Source organism: Cicer arietinum, chromosome 3, assembly GCF_000331145.2.
Source record: "Cicer arietinum cultivar CDC Frontier isolate Library 1 chromosome 3, Cicar.CDCFrontier_v2.0, whole genome shotgun sequence".
Classification (NCBI taxonomy): Eukaryota; Viridiplantae; Streptophyta; class Magnoliopsida; order Fabales; family Fabaceae; genus Cicer; species Cicer arietinum.
The window spans coordinates 37,266,599-37,288,553 of NC_021162.2; positions in this window are offsets into that span (position 1 = coordinate 37,266,599).

Sequence of the window (21,955 nt, forward strand, 5' to 3'; positions counted from 1 at the left end):
CAGGTGTTTGTCCGTGAGAGACTACACCCTGTTAAATTGTGAATTGTTGGTTCATTTGGTATGTGTAGTAATTGTGTTATAAGTGTTCTATTTTGGGATTTGGTGATAACATGTTGGATTGCAATACCATTTTGAAACCCATGATGGTGTATTAATTGTGTTATAAATGTTAAGTGTTATGTTTTAGAATTTGGTGATAACATGTTTGCTTGCAATACTATTTCGAAATTAACGATGTTGTAGCGATTGCGTTATCAGTGCTAAGTGTTAGGATTTGAGATTAAGTATGATGTTTATCGAAAGTCGAATACAGACTGCTGTATTCGAATACATTTTGCTACTGACTTGCTGTGTAGTCGAATACAGACTGTTGTATTCGAATACAGACATGCTGTTTTTTTTGCTGAATGCTGAAACAGCCTTGTATTCGAATACAGAGATGCTGTATTCGAATACAACAATGTTGTTTTGTTAAAAACTTCATTTCTCAACCTTGTTTATGCATGTTTGGCATATGGAAACCCTTTTAAGGTGCATGCTTAGTTGAAAGGTTATTTTGAGCATTTAAAATCTTAATTGCTATGTGTTAACTGTTATTTTTTTGGTTGGTGACCCTTTACAATTATTGTGGAAATCTGGGCTTTGCCCTCAGATGAGAGTCAGGACGGTCCTACCGGTTCGTGCCCTACGGACGGGAATGGAGATGGGAACGCTTGACTGCAGCTACGTTAGGAGGATCTCACGGGGCGCGTGGAGATCACTCAGGGTGTTTAGTTGTTTTGTAAAATGATCAGACTAGGTTGTCACAGAGGGAACGGATGTCTTTCTTTTGGGGTTGCGTTTATTTTTAACCGGAAGACTGTACTGTTACTATTATTGTCAGTACGACACCTTAGTTGAATGGGTTCCTTGTATCTTCTGGTTGTTGTTTAAATACTTTGGATGTATGTATTTGAGAAACTTTTTCCGTTGCTTGTAAATTTTAATGACTCAATTATTTATCCAAAGGCATTTCCTGATTTGATTCTCTGTTTTATTTTAATTCCTTTTGAAAAAAAAAAAATACACCCTCGCTTTGAAAAACGGGGTGTTACAGATCCCCTCAACTCAACCCGAGACACATATACGCGTTAGTCGAGGTAAACGTGTGTTGCATGGTAGCTCTCGACATTTGGAATGCTACCTCCAAGTCACTTTGGAATTCCCCACTCGAATACCTCCAAGGTCTAACAATCTTGCCTTAAGGCTCAATAGCAGATCGCCACGATCAGGCTCATTCAGTTGTACTTCTCCAGAACCACTAGGCTTGTCAGACCCTACCTATATGATGACAAAATAATCTCCGCTTCATAAATTCTCAATATTTATTTTCTCCCCTCGTTAGCTTAGACTACTCCATTAAGAGCATCATTTTTAGGATTCATCACTATCTCATCAACCATGGGGTACTTCAATATTCTCATCACAATTTTATAACATCATTAATCATACATAATCATGAACATCATATAAAGTCATTACAATTTCATAACATCACTATCATCAATCAAACATCATCATTATCATCACATAAACATATGTCATACAATGCATCCATATTTTATTATGACATCACATTTATTTGTCTAATCAAACACATGCACAAAATTTCATTCAACATCCAACATCACAACAGTATCAAATATCAAATACCACACAATTATTCAAAATTAAATCAATCAACATCTTATAAACATTTCTATTTTACATTTTAATCTCACAATCCCAATATTTTTACATTAATTAATTTATCTTTCAAAGGGCTACTGTTGTATGTAGCGAGCCTAGATGAATTGTTGGGAAATACAGTTTTCCCGTTCATCTCACAATATATTATACTCATGAATTCAAACGCTCTTTCACCTCTTACCTTTTTTAGACACTTTCTCAAATACAGAAATCAATGGAAATTTTCAACAGCAACTGCAGATCGACAATGTACAGCGAGCGAATCCGAATAAACAACGAGTTCACAAAATCGTTGAGACGTGACTGATAAATAACGAGGAGCATAAAAACTAATGTTAAATAATTAATAATAATTTTAGGAACAAAATTGGGTCAAAACGATGAGAAAAAACTGTAGAAAAAGTTTCACCGACTTGTCGGAGCGCCGAAAGGGTCAAACATCAGCTTCACCAAAAAATACAAATGAGTAGTGCTTCTTGAAAGTTCCGTAGAGAGGAATCCAAAATCAGTGTCAGTTTCCTGAGACGACAAACATGGTGATCGGAATCGGCCAAAAACAGCTCGCTTATGGAAAGTAACAAACAGTTTCTAATGAAACGGAGCTACGATCGATAAAATTGATGACAAAAATGGATTCAGTGCCCGGTTTTGTGTGGGATAGAGGTTGCGATCATTTCAAAATGGCAAGGAATTGATGGGACAAATTTGAGAGGAAAAGGGTGTTATGTGCATGGCTGCTGTGTTCTGTTGTTATTTATTTTTTTTTTTTTTGTTCTTTTTGTTTTTAATTGCAGATTGAGGGGTGTAGATGACAGATGTACATGTGCAAAAGTAAAATAGTCTGTAAGGCCCAACACAGGGGAGTCCAGTCTGAGGCAAAAATGGGGGTGTAATGAACAACTCGCAGGTGTAGAAAAGAAAATTCCAACCAGCCCAATTTAATGTTATGTAGAAAATAGGGGTGTAAATAATCGTCTGATCCAAAAATTCATTTTCAAGTATTTCTAAAATTCCTTAATAAATAATTTATTTTACTAATCCACACTAAAAATGTTTTCTCCAAAACACTCATTTTAACATAATATTATTTTTCTTTCACATAGATAACTCTAATTTTAACCAAAACTCTCATATTCAAAATAATAACTATAAGTATTACTATAACATCTTTCAAAATAATCACATCAAAATACATCATCTTTATAGAATAGTCAAAATGATAAAATAAATAAATATAACATCAACAATTTATATTAATTAATAATTAAAAATAAATATGTGCAACTAGATAAAAATAAAGAAAATCAATATTAAAATTACTAATATATCAAGATAATTATTTGTAAAATAAATAATTAAAATAAAATTTATTTATAAATAATTAAATATAATCATGTGTGCATTTAACATCAGTCAAACATACAAGAAAATATCACATTAACTACAAACACACATATAGATGTAGAGTCGCCTAAAATCTTATTCTTTAAAATATTTACACTAGAATACTATTATTTATAAAAAAAATATATAAAATAATAAAATATAATATTTTTTATTTATATTACTTATTTAGTCAAATATATACAAAATTAACGTATCATAGAAAGCTTCCATATAACAAAAGTTAGTCACAAGATTTATCCACATATATTCTAAAATAGTTTTAAAATCAAATTAAATATCTAAAATCCTATTTCATTAAGAAAATATTTATTATAAAATTTGGGCTGTTACAAACACCCCAAAGTTTATAATAAACTATTTTATAAATTTAATAATATTTTAAATAATTAATTTGGTGTTTATGTTATTTTAGAATATACGTTGATCAATTTTACGATTAATTTTCTTCGTACATGTGCTTTCTATGATGTGTTAATGTTATACATATTGGACTAAATGAGTAATATAAATAACAAATATTATATTTTTTATTTTATATATTTTTCTAAAAATAATAGTAGTTTAGTGTAATTTTACATCTATGCGTGTGTTCGTAATTAATGTAATATTTTCTTATGCATTTCACTAATGTTAAATGTGCAATTAATTATATTTAATTATTTCTAAATAAATTTTATATTAATTATTTATTTTATAAAAAATTATTATGAGTTATTAGTAATATTGGTATTGATTTCCTTTATTTTTTATATATTTTCAATGATATGGCGATTTTATGCATATTTATTGTGATTTAGTAATTTATATCAAACTGTTGATGATATATTTATTTATTTTATCATATTGACTATTCTATAAAGATAGTCATATTTTTATGTGATTATTTTGTAAAATAGTATGGTATTAATTGTAGTTATTATTCTGAATATAAGATTTTTGGTTATTAGTTTCTTTTAAATGGTTAATTACATTAATTTATTTATTTTATAAAATAATAGTTTCGAAATATTAACTATATATTAGTAATGAAATTGTATTAAATAAAGTATTAAGTAAATTATTTTTGGAGATTATTGATTTTATATTTTTTCAAAATAATAAAATAAACAAAGGAGCAAAATGTGTTTTATGGAATAAGTCATATATACAAGAGTAAATGGAAAATAAATAGTAATAATAATAATAATAATACTAATAATAATAATAATAATAATAATAATAATAATAATAATAATAATAGTAATAATAATAATAACGAACAAAAAAAAGGAAAAAAGGGAAGACCGTTTCCCATCTTCTTCTACTTTGTATACACCACCGCATTCATAACCTATTTCCTCCCCATCTTCTCGCTTTAGTCAAATTTTTATCTATTAAAAAATAATAAACATTAATTATATTTAAAATATATTCAAATATCTAAAGTATTATATAAATTAAATTTTATGAGTGTGAAAATTCTACTTTAATAATGTTTAACAATATAGAATTTACACTTAAATTTTTTTAATTTTTAGGTAGTGTTAAAGTTACATATAAGTTTATTTAGGTTTATTTAATGTGAAAATTCTAATTTATTAATAATTAGAACCTAAGACATGATATATAACTAAACCATATCGTTATTTACTTGTTTATTTAGGCTTTCGATAAATTTTATATTGGTTAATAGTTATTATTAATAGATTTGAATAGCTTAGTTTGATTGACTTGATAGGAATATTCAAATAGTATGACTTTTACTTACTATTTGTAACAAACGGTTATTATTTATTTATACTAATAAAATATTACTTTAAATAATTTATTTTTTTTATATTTTTTCATTCTTTCCTAAATCCTTCTATAATATATATGATTTTCTCCAATCAATTATTTTAACTTTCATATATTAAAGATTATTCACTTTTAAGGAAAAGATTAATTGAATGTGCAATGTCTTTATTTATGCAAAAAATGATTTTGATATGTGGGTTGATGTTGCTGTTCATGCACAATGTTCTTGGAATTCATGTGACCATTACTATGATATTGGAAACCCGAGTGGACTTACTTGTTCATTGTAAATTTGCTGATGATGATCTTGTGGTTCATGTTCTTCAGTTTAATTCTATTGTTCCTTCGATTGGAACGGTGAAATTAAATGGTTTGACGTAGACATACAAGGTACATAGTTATGTGAAAATTGAAATTGGTTTAAAGAGCAAATAGGACCATGTAGGAGTCTTATTTACTATGGCTGGAATAAGTAAATGATGATGTGTTACACATTTGTTTATCTTTGTAAATATTGTACTTGAGGGTATTGAGTTTAACACCCCAAATTTTATAATAAAATATTTTATAATTTTAATAATATTTTATATAATTAATTTGGTGTTTATATTATTTTAGAATATATATTGATCAATTTTACAATTAATTTTCTTCATACATGTGCTTTCTATGATGTGTTAATGTTATACATATTGGACTAAATGAGTAATATAAATAACAAATATTATATTTTTTATTTTATATATTTTTCTAAAAATAATAGTAGTTTAGTGTAATTTTACATCTACGCGTGTGTTCGTAATTATTGTGATATTTAATTATTTCTAAATATATCTTATTTTAATTATTTTATAATGTGCACTTTATATATTATTTTAATTATTTCTAAAATATATCTTATTTTATAAATAATTATTATTAGTTATTAGCAATATTGGTATTGATTTCCTTTATTTATATATATTTTCAATGACATGGTGATTTTATGCATATTTATTGTGATTTAGTAATTTATATCAAATTGTTCATGATATATTTATTTATTTTATCATTTTGACTATTCTATAAAGATGGTAGTATTTTTATGTGATTATTTTGTAAAATAGTATTGTATTAATTGTAGTTATTATTTTGAATACAAGAGTTTTGGTTATTAGTTTCTTTTAAATGATTAATTTCATTAATTTATTTATTTTATAAAATAATAGTTTCGAAATATTGACAATATTTTAGTAATGAAATTGTATTAAAACAAAGTATTATGTAAATTATTTTTGGAAATTGTATTAAAACAAAGTATTAAGTAAATTATTTTTGGAAATTATTGATTTTATATTTTTTCAAAAAAATAAAATAAACAGAGGAGCAAAATGTGTTTTATGGAATAAGTCATATACTAGAGTAAATAGAAAATAAATAATAATAATAGTAATAATAATAATAATAATAATAATAATAATAATAATAATAGCAATAATAATGACATCAAATTTACACAAAATAAAAATATGTATTCGATCAAATCCAAAAATTATAAAAGGTCTATTAAGCAATTCAATTTATAATAATAATAATAATAATAATAATAATAATAATAATAATAATAATAATAATAATTGATATAGCAAAATATCACTAGAAGGGGGGTTGAATTGGGACTTTTCTGTTTAAAAATAATTTTCTCGTGTTTTTAAAACTAACCTCTCAGAGAGGATGCAAACTCGAGGATGGTTATTTAAACCTTTAAATTAGAGCTGAGCAAAAGAAAGAGAAAATGTAAAGAATGATACACACAACTTTTATACTGGTTCACCCAATGAAGGCTACGTTCAGTCCTCACACACTTCTGAGATTTCACTAATGTTCAAACTGATCAACCTTTCACAGAGGATGATTACACTTTGTGTATTCTTTAGCTTCACCAAGCTTACAATCAAGTTTCAACTATTTTCAAGTGTAACTTACTTGAAATTTACAGATTGATATGAATATGATTGTTTCTCTTTTCTTAAATACTTTCTAAAAGGATATTTCAAAGATCTAATGTAAGATTTATAGAAAGTTTGAAGGGAGGATAGATATTACTCTTGATAGCTTTGAGATACTTGATCTTTTTATGCAATTGTGTTGTGTGTTTGATGATGAATAGCTTGTTGCCTTTTATAGAGGTCTTATGATGATCTTTCCATGTGGCAAGCTTTTTATTACCGTTGGAGACTTGATAAAAAAGTCCAAGGTCTTTGATCATAATTACATAACTGCCATCCAGCTGTCCTTGGACAGACTCAGTCCATCCTCGAGCAAGAGGATCAACTCCTTGGAACTTGATCTTGAGTTGTCCTTTTCTTTTCTCATTCTTCAAGATATGTAAGGCTATATCTTTGACTTTGTGGGCTACAACCTTTTCTGAAGCTTGAATGGCTAATTCATTTTCACCTTTGGAGAGTGATGTTGACAAGAGAGAAAGCCAACCTCAAGCATGTGGGTCTTTCTTCAAGACATGTGAAGACTTCTATTTTTGGCTTGTTTGTTGTTGCCTTTCTGTAGATTGACTCCACATAGCTTTTTCAATCATACAAGAATGATATATAGGTCTGCTTATAGCCTTTTCACATGATAGGATGGGTTGCTTTCAACATTTGGGAATGATGTGGACTTTATATAACCGTCCTCCAACCTAGTACTGTCATCCTCTTACATAGTATTGCCTATCCTCGTACATATTATTTTGCCTTATGACTTCTTTATTTAAAATGCTTTATTTATTCATTCTTTAATACTGTTTTGCCTTTCTTTAAAGAATAAAAAACATTTGTTCTGGTGAGGATGAGTAATATGCAGATTTGAATCTTCATCCTCTTACGAGGACATCCTTTTGAGTTTCAATCCTCCAGATTTGAATCAGATTATTCTCCTTTTTGTCTTAATGATTAATAACCTGTTTTCTTATATGAGTTCACTCAAAAACACAGATTAGTCATTAATCATAATCATAATCCTTTAAGTAATTTTGTTATCATTAAAATCATTTAAGAGAGATTTTGTCTCAACAATCTCCCCCTTTTTGATGATGACAAAATTATTTATATTATGATTTTAAATATGAGAAAAATAATTATGAGATAGAAGTTTGTGAAATGAGATGTTTATGCTCCTCCTAAATTATATGTGTAATACTTTTAAATTTAAAAAGGATTACTCCCGCTGAACATATGCCAAATATTTTGAACAAAAAATGTGAACCAAAAAGAGAGTTCATATTAATGGAACTTATATTACAAAAGATGGTTCAAAACATCATAAACATAAACATGGTTCAAAACAACATAAACATAAACATAAACAAGCATTAACAAAAAAAAAAAAAAAACAGCTAGAAGATCATAATCTATCTCCCCCTGAATTGGCCAGCAACAAAAAGGTTGAGTCATAAAGCTACTCGGGGAAGGATGGCTCGTCAGACGAGGATGATGGAGAAGGAACAGGAACAACAGAGGAAGGTTGGGCTGGTAGCTCAAGAGGATGATCTCCAGGAGCAACAGTGGGAACCAAATGTTTGGTAACCAAGTCAAGGATGAGACCAAAATGAGAAATTGTATTCTGGAAGGTATTGAAACTTTGAAGATGTTTCTTCTGATCCTTCCTAATGGTCTTGAGAAGTTTTATCTACTTGTTATTTTTCCTTTCCTCGATCCTTTTACCGGAGTTCGATTCCTTGGGTTTATCATTGACACTTGAACTTTTGTTTTGAGAACTCCCAGCTTTATCCTTTGATGAATTATTAATTGTGGTAGCAAAAAAGGAATCAATAGAGCCGAACCGACCAGTGATCTCAGGAAGAGGTTGGGAAGGTTCTTCAACTATTGCAGTAGATGCTGGAGGAAGAAGGGTAGTGTCCAGAGTTTCATTCAGAAATTGAGAAGTTTCAACAGGCACATCCTTAAGAGGAGTTGGTGGTGAGAAATGATTATATGACACATTCAGATCAAAATACAATTCTTCACCATCCTCCATTAGTTTTAGATAGGATGCCTCGGCTCCATCCTCTTGGGGAGGATTCATTTGTACGTCTAGGGGAAAAAGTATGGATCAGTAAAGACGGAGGCGGTGTTGGAATGGTAGAGTCACACACTGGAGATGAAGTGGGAACATGTTCTGTTGGAGGTTGAGCAGTTTCTAAAACGGGTTCCTGAAATAGTTGTTGAGGAACATCCTCTGTTGGAGGTTGAGCAGTTTCTGGTTCAAAAAGGAGTTTGACAAAGGGGAGTGATGAGTTTTCTTCTTCTTGGATGCAGGGGGTACGGTTGATGATGATTTGAGAGGAGTAGAAACAAAAGATTGGAGCCTCATTTGTTTGACATTTTTCATAGAAAAAAGTATTGTTAAAGTGGATCGAAGGTTCGTCATGAAGTGGTAGATTACAAAATTTGAAAATATTGGTCAGGATCATCCCATAGGGAGCTGATCGACCTAGCACAGCAACATTCAACATAAAGCAGAAAATGAGATTGCCTAAGTGGAGAGGTGTGCTTGGCATGAGATGATGAATGATAAAAAGGTCAAGTTCAGTTACCTTTTCAAACTGCCAGCTCGGGGAACAATAGAATGCACACATATATTGTGAAGAATGCAATAAATGGGAAGTAGATTAGAAGCCAACTGAGGTTTTGGGGGTGAAATGAGGGTGTTTTGGAGTATAGCTGTTCTAGTGACTTGACACTGAGAATACCAGTTTTCTGAGAAAAGGTAGGCACCTTCATCAAGTATGTCTAGGATTTGACACAGCGTAGTGGGATTAATCTCCATGTGAACCCCTTTGAGGACAATGCTGAAACCAGTATTGCCTTTTGAACCATTTGAAGCAACATAAAAAGCCCTTACCAGACAAGGATACTGAGGTTTGTTTACGTGTAAAAAGGAGGTCCATCGCAGTTGGTCAAACATGTCCTCCACGTCAAAACCACCTTGTTTTAAATCAGCATGGTCAATGACTTTCCATTGACCAATGGTTTGTTCTGCCATTTTGAAACATAGTGGGTTTTCAAGATTGAGGAATCAAAAAGTTTGGCAGTTGCATAAATTTTTGAAGAGGAGGATGGTAATTTTTGTGATTGTGGGTTAGCCTTTTTAGGTGTTGAAGATTAAGAGGAGATTTTTGAGAGATGGTTGTGGTGTAGGTTCTGCAGATAAAGTTGTTTGTGAATCATCAGAGTTGACAAAATAGATTGGGTTGATGTTGCTGTTCAATGCACAATGTTCTTGGAATTCATGTGACTATTACTAACATATTGGAAACCCGTGTGGACTTAGTTGTTCATTGCAAATCTGTTGATGATGATCTTGGGGTTCATGTTCTCCAGTTTAATCAAGTGTATGGTTTTTCTTTTAAAAATAGTTTTTTTGGGAGAACACAATTCTATTGTTCCTTTGACTGGAATGGTGAAATTAAATGGTTTGACGTATACATACAAGGTAGAGTGTTATGTGAAAATTGCAATTGGTTTATAGAGCAAATAGGACCATGTAGGAGTGGTATTTGCTATGAGTGGAATAAGTAAATGATGTGTTACACATTTGTTTATCTTCATAAATATTGTACTTGAGGGTATTGAGTACAACACCCCAAATTTTATAATAAACTATTTTATAAATTTAATAATATTTTAAATAATTAATTTGGTGTTTGTATTATTTTAGAATATAGGTTGATTAATTTTACAATTAATTTTATTCATACATGTGCTTTCTATGATGTGTTAATGTTATACATATTGGACTAAATGAGTAATAATAGTAGTTTAGTCACTGTAATTTTACATCTACGCGTGTGTTCGAAATTAATGTGATATTTTCTTATTCGTTTAACTAATGTTAAATGTGCACTTAATTATATTTAATTATTTCTAAATATATCTTATTTTAATTATTTATTTTATAAATAATTATTATGAGTTATTATTGGTATTGATTTCCTTTATTTTTATATATTTTCAATGACATGGTGATTTTATGCATATTTATTGTGATTTAGTAATTTATATCAAATTGTTGATGATATATTTATTTATTTTATCATTTTGACTATTCTATAAAGATAGTAGTATTTTTATGTGATTATTTTGTTAAATAGTATAACATTAATTGTAGTTATTATTTTCAATATAAGAGTTTTGGTTATTAGTTTCTTTTAAATGATTAATTACATTAATTAATTTATTTTATAAAATAATAGTTTCGAAATATTAACAATAATTTAGTAATGAAATTGTATTAAACAAAAGTATTAAGTAAAATAGTTTTGGTAATTATTGATTTTATATTTTTTTCAAATAGATAAAATAAACAAAGGAGCAAAATGTGATTTATGGTATAAGTCATATACAAGAGTAAATGGAAAATTAATAATAATAATAATAATAATAATAATAATAATAATAATAAGAATAATAATAATAATAATAACAACAACAACAACAACAACAACAACTCACATCCTTTGTGTTTCACTCGAAACCCGTGTGGGACTGTGTGTTTGGCAAAGAATTGAAGGGAGGAAATTTGAGAAAAAGAGGTTTTTTTGGTTGTCTTTCAGCCTGCGTTTTAGCGTAAGTTCTTTGCCAATTTTTTTTTAAAATGTAGATGGAAGGGTGCGAATAGCAAGGACTCAAAACTGGGGTGTATAAAGTTAACATCCGAAATGAAACAATAGTAGAAGCAAACAACAGTGAAGGGTGCAGAAAGTGGTCTATCCCAAATTTATTTTATATTATTTTTAAAGTATTCCAAACTAATTAATTACTTGTTCTATTCATCCATAATTAAAATATTACTCTCTAAAATTCTCACATTAAAATAATAATATTTGCCCAAACTCTTTCAGAATACAAATCCATTTTATTTATTTTTTAAAACTTTTCTAAAATATTCAACTCTAAAATATGTACACTAAAATACTATTATTTATAGAAAAATATATAAAATAATAAAATATAATATTTGTTATTCATATCACTTAGTCAGTCAAATATGTACAAAATTAGCACATCATAGAAAACACCCATATAACGAAAATTAGTCGCAAAATTTCTCCACATATATTCTAAAATAATTTTAATTAACACCAAATTAATTATTTAAAACCCTATTTCATTAAGAAAATATTTATTTTAAAATTTGGGGTGTTACAATGGGGTTCATGTTCTTCAGTTTAATCAAGTGTATGGTTTTTCTTTTAAAAATATTTTTTTTGGGAGAACACAATTCTATTGTTCCTTTGACTTGAATGATGAAATTAAATTGTTTGACGTATACATACAAGGTAGAGTGTTATGTGAAATTGCAATTGGTTTATAGAGCAAACAGGACCATGTACGAGTGGTATTTGCTATGAGTGGAATAAGTAAATGATGATGTGTTACACATTTGTTTATCTTCATAAATATTGTACTTGAGGGTATTGAGTTTAACACCTCAAATTTTATAATAAACTATTTTATAAATTTAATAATATTTTGAATAATTAATTTGGTGTTTATATTCTATATGTTGATTAATTTTACAATTAATTTTCTTCATACATGTGTGATGACTATTCATCATATGCATATTTTTCATTGATTTTAGTCGTATTTATCTTTAACGATTAGTTAATTTAAGGAGTTATTTGATATATTTATCTTTATCTTTTTGCAATCTTATTTATTTGAATTTGTTTCTTTTAATTGTGTAAACGTGCACTATGATAAAGAATTATTAACAACTTGCATTTGGTCTTAAGTTTTCTGTTTGGGATTTTGAAATTTAAACTCTATTTTTTTTTTCTTATATCATTGTTTAATTCTATAAGTTTCACTAATGCATACATTGCTGATTACTCTGTTGTTGCAGAAGTCTAACTTGCCATCAATTTTTCATAATTTTTTTTAGTGACATGTTTAGCATTATTTTGACAGTTCATGTTCTCTCTTATTATCCTAGCTGTGAGCTTTTGGGCCTAAACACTTTTCATTCTTTGTTGTGTGATTATCTAGACATGTGTTATCCCTTCAGAACTTGCACTAATTCTGACTTCATCACTTGTAACTTATGCATACATTGAGGCAATTTTGTTTGGTCGTTTGAGCCTTTCTAACTATCCTATGAAAATTTTACCCTTTGCTAGCCCCTTTGAGCCTTGCCCTTTTATTTCGGTTACTAGCCACATTACAAGTAAAATACCTGACTTTAATTAAACCACCTTACTTGGAGTTAGGTAGAAAAAAAAATTATTGACTTGATAAAGTTCTAAGTTTGGGGTTGCTCATGGGATAGCAACCTTTTATGTTTGAGGTGGTGATTCTCACACAAAAAGAAGAAAATAAAAAGAAGAAAAATAAAAAAGAAAATAAAATAAAAGAAAAAAAAAAGAAGAAAAAAAATCAGTTTGTGTATTTTGGTAAATAATATCTTCTTGGTTCTTTTGTCAATATTTGAGAATCTCCAGAATGAAAAGGTGTAGAAAAAAAAAGGTAGAAAAATTTGAAAAGTATGCCTAACTCCAAGTGGTAAAGTCTACTATCCCAAAATGTCATACCCTTACCTAAGCCCCATTATAACTCGAAATGCCTCCAAAAATGTATGTGTTTACTGCATTGTAATTGCTAACTAGAATTTTTTCGAGCCTATGGTAGCGCGATGCATGTTCTAGGATTTGAGTGATAAATTCATAACCCTTTCTAAACACTTGATATAAATTTTGGTGAGATTGTGTGAAGAGATAGTTGAACTTCATGAATGAACGCTAAAGTGTACAAATTGTGTTGTTTTTTTGTAAGCAACCATGGAGCATGATGAATGTTTTGTAGTAGCTAGAACTTTGAAAATTGATTTTGATTTGATTTGAGAAATTGAGTTTAAGTTTGCTTTTAACTGTACCAAATCGTGAATTAATTGTTGATTGGGGACAAGCAATAGATTAAGTTCGGGGTTATGATGACTCTTCATCATATGCATATTTTTCATTGATTTTAGTCGTATTTATCTTTAACCATTAGTTAATTTAAGGAGTTATTTGATATATTTTGTTAATTTTATTTATTTGATTTAATGAAATGTTTATGTTCTTATTTCCTTGATTAAGTATAGATTTTTCGGAGTTTTGCATTGTTACTTTGTTTTAGTGCAGTGCTGAATTTTGGTGAGAAATCAACATGACCTATGTGAAGTATTTCCGCCATATCTAGAGTTTTAGATGTCCAATTGGAGTCAATCTAGGAGAAAATGAAAGCTAAGATCCATAGCTACAATTGCCATGAAGACACCGGAACCAAATTCAGACTCGAAAGAGGAGTAAAATGCAATACACGTTAGACAGAAGATGTTGTGCGCCTGAAGCGCGCCATCCGCGCCTGAGGCGCGTTTTCAACCGTTCAGCACTGTCCAGACGTGCCTGGAGCATGTTTTCTATGCCTAGGGCGCATTTCCGAACTGGTGACATTGTCCAGGCGAGCCTAGGGCGCGCAACTCGCATCAGCATTCATAAAAACACAATTTTTTTTTACTGTTTTAGGGATCTTTTTGACTCTTGGGAAGTTGGGAGACTTGAGCCCTAGCATAGAAATTCAAAGATGGCCGTTTCTAACATCATTGGAGCAGTTTTATCAAGAATCATTCATGAGTCCTTCTTGTAATTTTTCTTTAATCTCTATCTTTTTTATATCGGTCATGAGTCACTAAACCCTATTTGTTAGGGATGAGTGTAACAAGATAAAACCCTTATGTTTATGATTTGATTTCCAGTTTTATGAATGAGTTTATTGAATTATTATTCTCATATCTGTGCTTAATGCTTTTTATTGCTTGATCAACAATAAAATGTTCTACGATTTGTATTTTGAAACGGAAGTGGACTTTACGAATGCTTGAGGTGAGAAATTCAGGAATTTGTAGTCTAAACATAGATGCAGGTCATGAAACCAATTAAATTAGTTGCAAAGCAATAATTTAAAAGAGAATATCTATACAGTAATGCTTAATTCTAATCTTAAATCTACAAAGGAATTAGGGGTTACTTTGGAATTAAATGTTTTTTCACTAAGACATTAGGGCAAGAATAATTAAGAGAATTCGGTAATAATTCAAAAAAGGAATTCAGTAACTAGGATCAAATTAGACACCAAGGTTGGATTCGAAGTCAAACTCGTCCCTGACATTTTTCTCATTATAAAGGATCAATTTTATTATTGTTGTTAATTTCAAATATTATTTCAATCAATTCAGAAATTTTTTGTTCAATTTCAGTAATTAAATATAATTCGATAGTAAAACGCAATCCTTGAGTTCGACACTCGGTACTACCGTTTTAATTATTACTTGCAACGATTCAGTGCACTTGCTGAAACGCTATCAAGTGTGCTTTCTATGATGTGTTAATGTTATATGTGGTGCTAATGTGGTATTTTCTATGATGTGTTAATCTGTACATATTTGTTTAAATGAGTGATGTAAATAATAAATATTTTATTTTATCATTTTATATATTTTTATAAAAAAATAATAGTATATAAGTGTAAATATTTTAAAGAATAAGATTTAGACAATTTTACGTGTATATGTGAGTTGATAATTAATATCACATTTTCTTGTGTGTTTGACTAATATTAAATGTGCATTTAATTATATATATTTATATATTTATTTATTACGATTTAGTATATATATTTTCTTGTGTGTGTGATTTTATATATTTATTTATTAGGATTTTGTAGTTAACATAAAATATTGTTCTTATATTTATTTATTTTATAATTTTGACTATTCTCTAATGATATATTATTATTATAACGTGAGTATTTTTTTAAAAAAATAGGTATAATTATAGTGATTAATTTGAATATGAGAATTTGGGTTGTTAATAATATTTTGTTTTAAGATTTATTATTTTAGTTACTCTAATTTATCATATATTTGTTATGAAATATTAGTAATATTTTATTAATGAGATTGTTTTTAAAATAAAAATAATATTGAAAAAAATTAGTATTGGTAATTATTGGTTTTATTACAAAAAAAAAAATTAAAATGTGTTTCAGGTGTCAAGGCCAAATAAAACCTAATTGAAGAATAAAACAAAACAAAAAAATTGAGGATGAGAAAGGCATTCACACGACAACTGCTGTTACCAAGAGGAATTGGAACAAAACTAGAAAAAAATTGACACCGGCGATCATAACTGTCTCTGAAAATTTTCTCCGTTTCCAAGCAAATTTCAGTATGTTATTTTATACATTTAGTTAGTCAGTTAAACATAATTTTCCAGATTTTTAACAACCTCAATTACTCTCTAAATACCCGACTTCTCCGTTTGTAGAATTCGTTATTTTACACCGTTCTCCTTCACCGTAAGTCCGATTTGAGTGAAACCAATGCCAAAACGATCGTGTGAAAAGTTTCTATATTATCCACTGACTAGATTTCAGATTTATGGTAATTTACCTTAACCTAATTTCGAAATTTAGTTTTGGGAGTCTCTTCTAATAATTTATTTTTAACATTTACCCATAAACTATCGAATTAGATCGATTGAAGGGAAAAGAGTCAAAGAACAAAGGTTGTTTTCTCGTGGAATCATACTCGTGTGTTAAAACATCAAAATAAGATAAGGGGTGAGAGAGCATTTGAATTCATGAGTATAATATAATGTGAGATGAACGGGAAAATTGTATTTCCCAATAATTCATTCGGGGCTCGTTACGTATGGCAGTAGCCCTTTGAGTGATAAATTGATTAATGTAAAAATATGGGAATTGTGAGATTAAAATGTGGAATAGAAATATTTATAAGGTGCTGATTGATATTTATATGGGTATTTGACATTATTGTGATGTTTGATTTATTTTTATTAAATGTGTGATATTTGATATTATTGTGATACTGGATGTCGAATGAATTTTATGTATATATTTGATTAGACGTGTTTATGTGATTATGATGATGTATAATTAATAATAATTATGTTATAAAATGGGATAAGTTTATGTGATGATATATGACTGATGATAGTGATACTATGAAATTGTGATGAGTTTATGTGATGAGATATGATTAATGATAGTGATGTGTGTTAATTTGTGATGAGAATATTGAAGTAACCCCATAGTTGGTGAAATATCGGTGATTCCAATTTGTGTTCGAAATGATGGCCTTAATGGAATATCATAAGTTAACAAGGGGAGAAAATAAATATTGAGAATTTGTGAAGTGGATATTATTTTGTCATCATATAGGTAGGGCCTGACAAACCTAGTGATTCCGGGGAAGTACAACTGAATGAGCCTAATTGTGGCGGTCTACTGTTTAGCCTTAAGTCAAGATTTTTATACATTGGAGGTATTCGGGTGGGGAATTCCTAGATGACTTGGAGGTAGCACTCTAAATGTCGGGAGCTACCACACAACACACGTTTACCTCGATTGTCACGTATATGTGTCTCGGGTTGAGTTGATGGAATGTATGAGGACAGGGCCAATTTGAATTGTCCTTCCACTGGGATGGTGACATAGTATCAAGCCTCTTAACCAAGTACTTTAGAGTTAGAATGGTACCACATTGTGAAGTAGAGTCTAAGCTCATGCATAACATTGCATTTTATTGTGATTAATATGTATTGTGTGTGGTTATAATTTCTCTTAGATGATTTGATGTTATAGGGAAACTAATTGATTTTCCTTGAGTGATTTTGGCTTTTTAATATAATATTTTCTTGATAGAATGTTTGTGTAATGATACGGTTTTATTATGATTGTTTGCGTGTTCTTCTTACTTGTATTATATTGTCATCATGGTTTCGAAACTCACCTCCTTCTTACTTGTATTATACTGTCATCATGGTTTCGAAATCGCAGTTATTACAGGTGAATGATTCTCGAAGTTCAAGTTTGGGAGAAAACCCGCTCTGTTAGGTGATACCGATAATTAAGAGTTGTAATTTTTATTTTAGTTATGTAATAAAAAATGACTTTTATTTGAAAACCTTAGTACTAGTGAGTTTTTAGAATTAATATAAGAATATATAGTTAAATCAAGTTCATTGAGATTAAATTATCTTATTTGAATAATAAAATTTGAATTGTTCCATGTGTACTTTGAGAAACGTGATATCCTAAATTAAAAAAAAAAAAAATTTCTTGGAAACAAATTTTTATTTATCTGCTGCAAGTTTTATAGAAATATGATATAAGTTATTATATATATTATTTTGGGGTTTAGGGTGTTACATTAGTGGTAAGAGAGTAGGGTGTAGTGTTGGTTCAATGTGAGTCAAATGTCAGTTGTGCCAATTGTGTATTAATTATTTTCACTATCATGTTTTTTTGTCTATTATATTATTGTGTTATGTGATGTATGCTTTTGTATTATTGTGCATATTTTTGAAGTTACTAATTAACTATTTACTATTTTTTTTTTACTCTAATTGTGTTGCTTTGTGGATTCTAAGTTCCTATTTAAGCGATTAAATATAATAAGAAATTATTTCTTAAAATTTAAGTTAATTTGAATTGTTGACATAATTGAGTTAATTACCTTTTGATTGGACTTGTGTATATAACTTTGATTTTTTTGCTCTTTTGTTATAGTGGATAATTATAAATAAATTTTTCTTTTGATTGGCTACTATATGTTTGAAATTATGAATTTAATCGATGTGATACTAGTTATCGATTGATAGACCTTGTCTTTAGGGTCATTACATGATTATTAAAATTTTGAGTTTGCTAATGAAGTCAATTTAGAAAGTTAGCAATTATTTTGAAATATTAGAAAACTCATATTAATAATAATAATTATTCTTGAATATTAGAGGTGGTAGAACTTAGAAGTTAAAAAAAAAAAAAAAATTACGCAAGTTAGAGTTGACTTATTTTGTAAAATGAAAAAAATAAATTTTGTTTGAATTACTCTTGATTATTTAAAAAAAAATAAATTGAGTTGAATTTGTATTGTTTGTAAAGTAACAATAATTCTATACTACTGATTTTATTTACTACCTAAAATATCTGAAAATTTACACCATATTTTACTATGTGTTGTTTTTAGGAAAATCATAAAGTGTTGTTGTTAAGTTGGTTTAGAGGGACTGTGAATATTGAATTGTAAGGGTGTTAGGTAATTTGTTTGAAATTTTTTATTTAGATAATATTAACTCATTAGAGTTTAACTGGATATTAGAGTTTCAGATTTTAAGAACTGAGTAGTGACTTATAATGGTACAAAAAAAGTCACATGATAAAATGTCTACTAATTTTGAAAGAGAAGGAAAACAAAAAAAATTATTAATATCATTATTATTATTATTATTATTATTATTATTATTATTATTATTATTATTTTATTGAATCACAATTTAGAAAGAAAAAAAAAAGATGTTTCTTTCTGAACCTTGAGTTGAATAGAAAATATATCTCTTATGTTTAAAGTTTTAATTTTGACTAGAAAATCCTTATTTTTATTTTGACTAGAAAATCCTTATGTGAAAAAAAGAACTTGTGATTGTCTTCATTACTATTGTTATTGGTTTTAAGATAATGATGTAGATATTATTGTCAATTAAACATCTCGTCTTGAAAAATAGTTATGAAATTTAAAAATTAGTTTTTTTATATGGGCACATAACTTGATTTTATCAAAAGTGAAAATCACTTGAAAATGTTGATGGTTATATCTAAATGATTAAAATTTTGATATTGCTTTTGAAATCAATTTAGGACATTTGTCATGATTTTGAAATAGTATAAAATTCATATTATTAGCAATAGTAATTCGTGAATACTCAAGGTTGGTTGAAATTTTATAGTTAGACTTTTAGAAACAAAAATTGTGAAGGGATTAAATTTGATTTATTTGTAAAAGGAAATATTTTATGTGTCAATTATTGTTGACTTATTTTAGAGAATTAGATTGTGTTGGAGTTGTGTTGATTCTTAAAATAATAATAAAAATATGTATTTATGATGATTTTATTTAAAATTTAGATTACTCACACCAGAGAAAAATAATGTACGTCAAGTTTTACTATGTGCTGTTTTTTTTAAAAATAATAATAATCTAGAAGATTTGTTGTAAAAATAATTTTTAGAAATCAGAAATATATATATATATATATAACTATTTTAGAAATCTTGGTGAATTATAAAATTTTGTATCTAATTTTATGTACATGATTTGATTTGATTTCAAAATATAGGTTGAAAAGAAAAATGATTTTAAGAGTGCTTAAATATCTTGAGAGGTATTTTGGTGGTTAACATATTGATGAAATTTTAGTAATCTTATGGATTTTAAAAGTAGTTAAAAAAAATCGTAAGATTTATTAAGAAGTAATCCAAGGAAAAGTTTGAAATTATGAAGAAAAATTATTTTATGGTATTAAAAGATTAGTGATCCTTTTAAAATAATTTAAGTGTTTGAAATCAAATTTTAGAGTATTGATTAACCACTAAAATGATTTATGTACTACGGGATTTATTTTAGTTTTATGATTGTTATATTAACTTCGAGTAAAAATAGTTGCTTACTTTACTTGCTAATTGAAAAATCTTTGTTTCAATTTTTGTTAAATGATAAAGATTGACTAAAAAAAAGAAAAGGTAAATTATTAATTTAACTGTGATAAATTTCTTGTTGTTGGATTGCTATGAGAATATTTTACATCATGATTCCAATTATTCTACTTATATGCATGTATGTGTGATTAGGTGAAGGTGAAAGTGTTTGTGTTTCAGGCGTTCTAAGTGTTGAGAATTTGTGACTAGTTTTTAGAGTAATTGAGAGTGTTTAAAAGTGAAATAATTCTATATTTATTTATTTTAATTGGTGATTCATATTGATGTAATTATAGTCATTTCTTTTGTTGTTATAACTAGTTGTAAATTACAAATAAATTATTGGAAAAGTGTAATTGAGTGGGTTTTTAACTTGAGTCAACTACTTTTAATTATCCATGTTTGAATTTGAATGACTACAGTTATGGTTACCTTAAATAGTTGACTACATGAGTAGGAGGGACTAGCTACCCCGATGATTCATCGTCAATAAAAGAGGCAACAATAAACCGTTATTATTATTATTATTATTATTACTATTATTATTATTATTATTATTATTATTATTATTATTATTATTCCCAATACCTATTAATTCTATTTTTGAAAGGGTTAAAAACCATATTCTTCTATTACGTAATTTTGCGTCATTATAAGTCATATATGACATCAATGTCAAATGCTAACAACTGTTTCATGTGACGTGAATTGGTATGGGGTGTGTACATAAATTAAATGTTCAATTAAATAGGTTTGATCTTCTAAGCAACTTGCTGAAAATAAATATGTGCATTGTCTTAGTATCTTATTATTTGTTCTATATTGTCTCATTTGGTAAGGATATAAGACTATGGTACGAGTTCTATAAATGAATCTTGTGTATAAGACTTTGAAACTAATTTAGACTTTGAGTGTGTTTGAAATTATATGTGAAAATATTTGTCTTATTTCACTATGATTAGACACATTCGTTTCTAAAAATAATAATAATAATTAAGTGATTGTATGTCATTGAGTCGTTATATGCATTTCTCTTTGTAATTCTTGGAGGTGTAAAATATTTTAAATGTTTCTTTATATGCCTAACTTTTGTGAAATATGTAGAGTAATTGTTGTTATGATTTAAACATTCTTTTAAGAGAGTGAAACTAGTGACATATTGTTTGAGAAGTTAGTTGAAGTCGAATACATATTTGATATGTGTTATTTGATTTAACTGATAGTAATAAGTGTTGTTGACTAAATTCACATGCTTAGTTTTATCTATATGTGATAATGATTAATCATAATATTTCTTTCAAATATGAGCTGTCCAATGTGATGTGTTAGTTAATTTGTTGGGTCATGTTTGTAACACCCTAATTTATCGTTATACCTTAATTTATTATTATTATTATTATTATTATTATTATTATTATTATTATTATTATTATTATTATTATTATTATTATTATTATTATTATTAT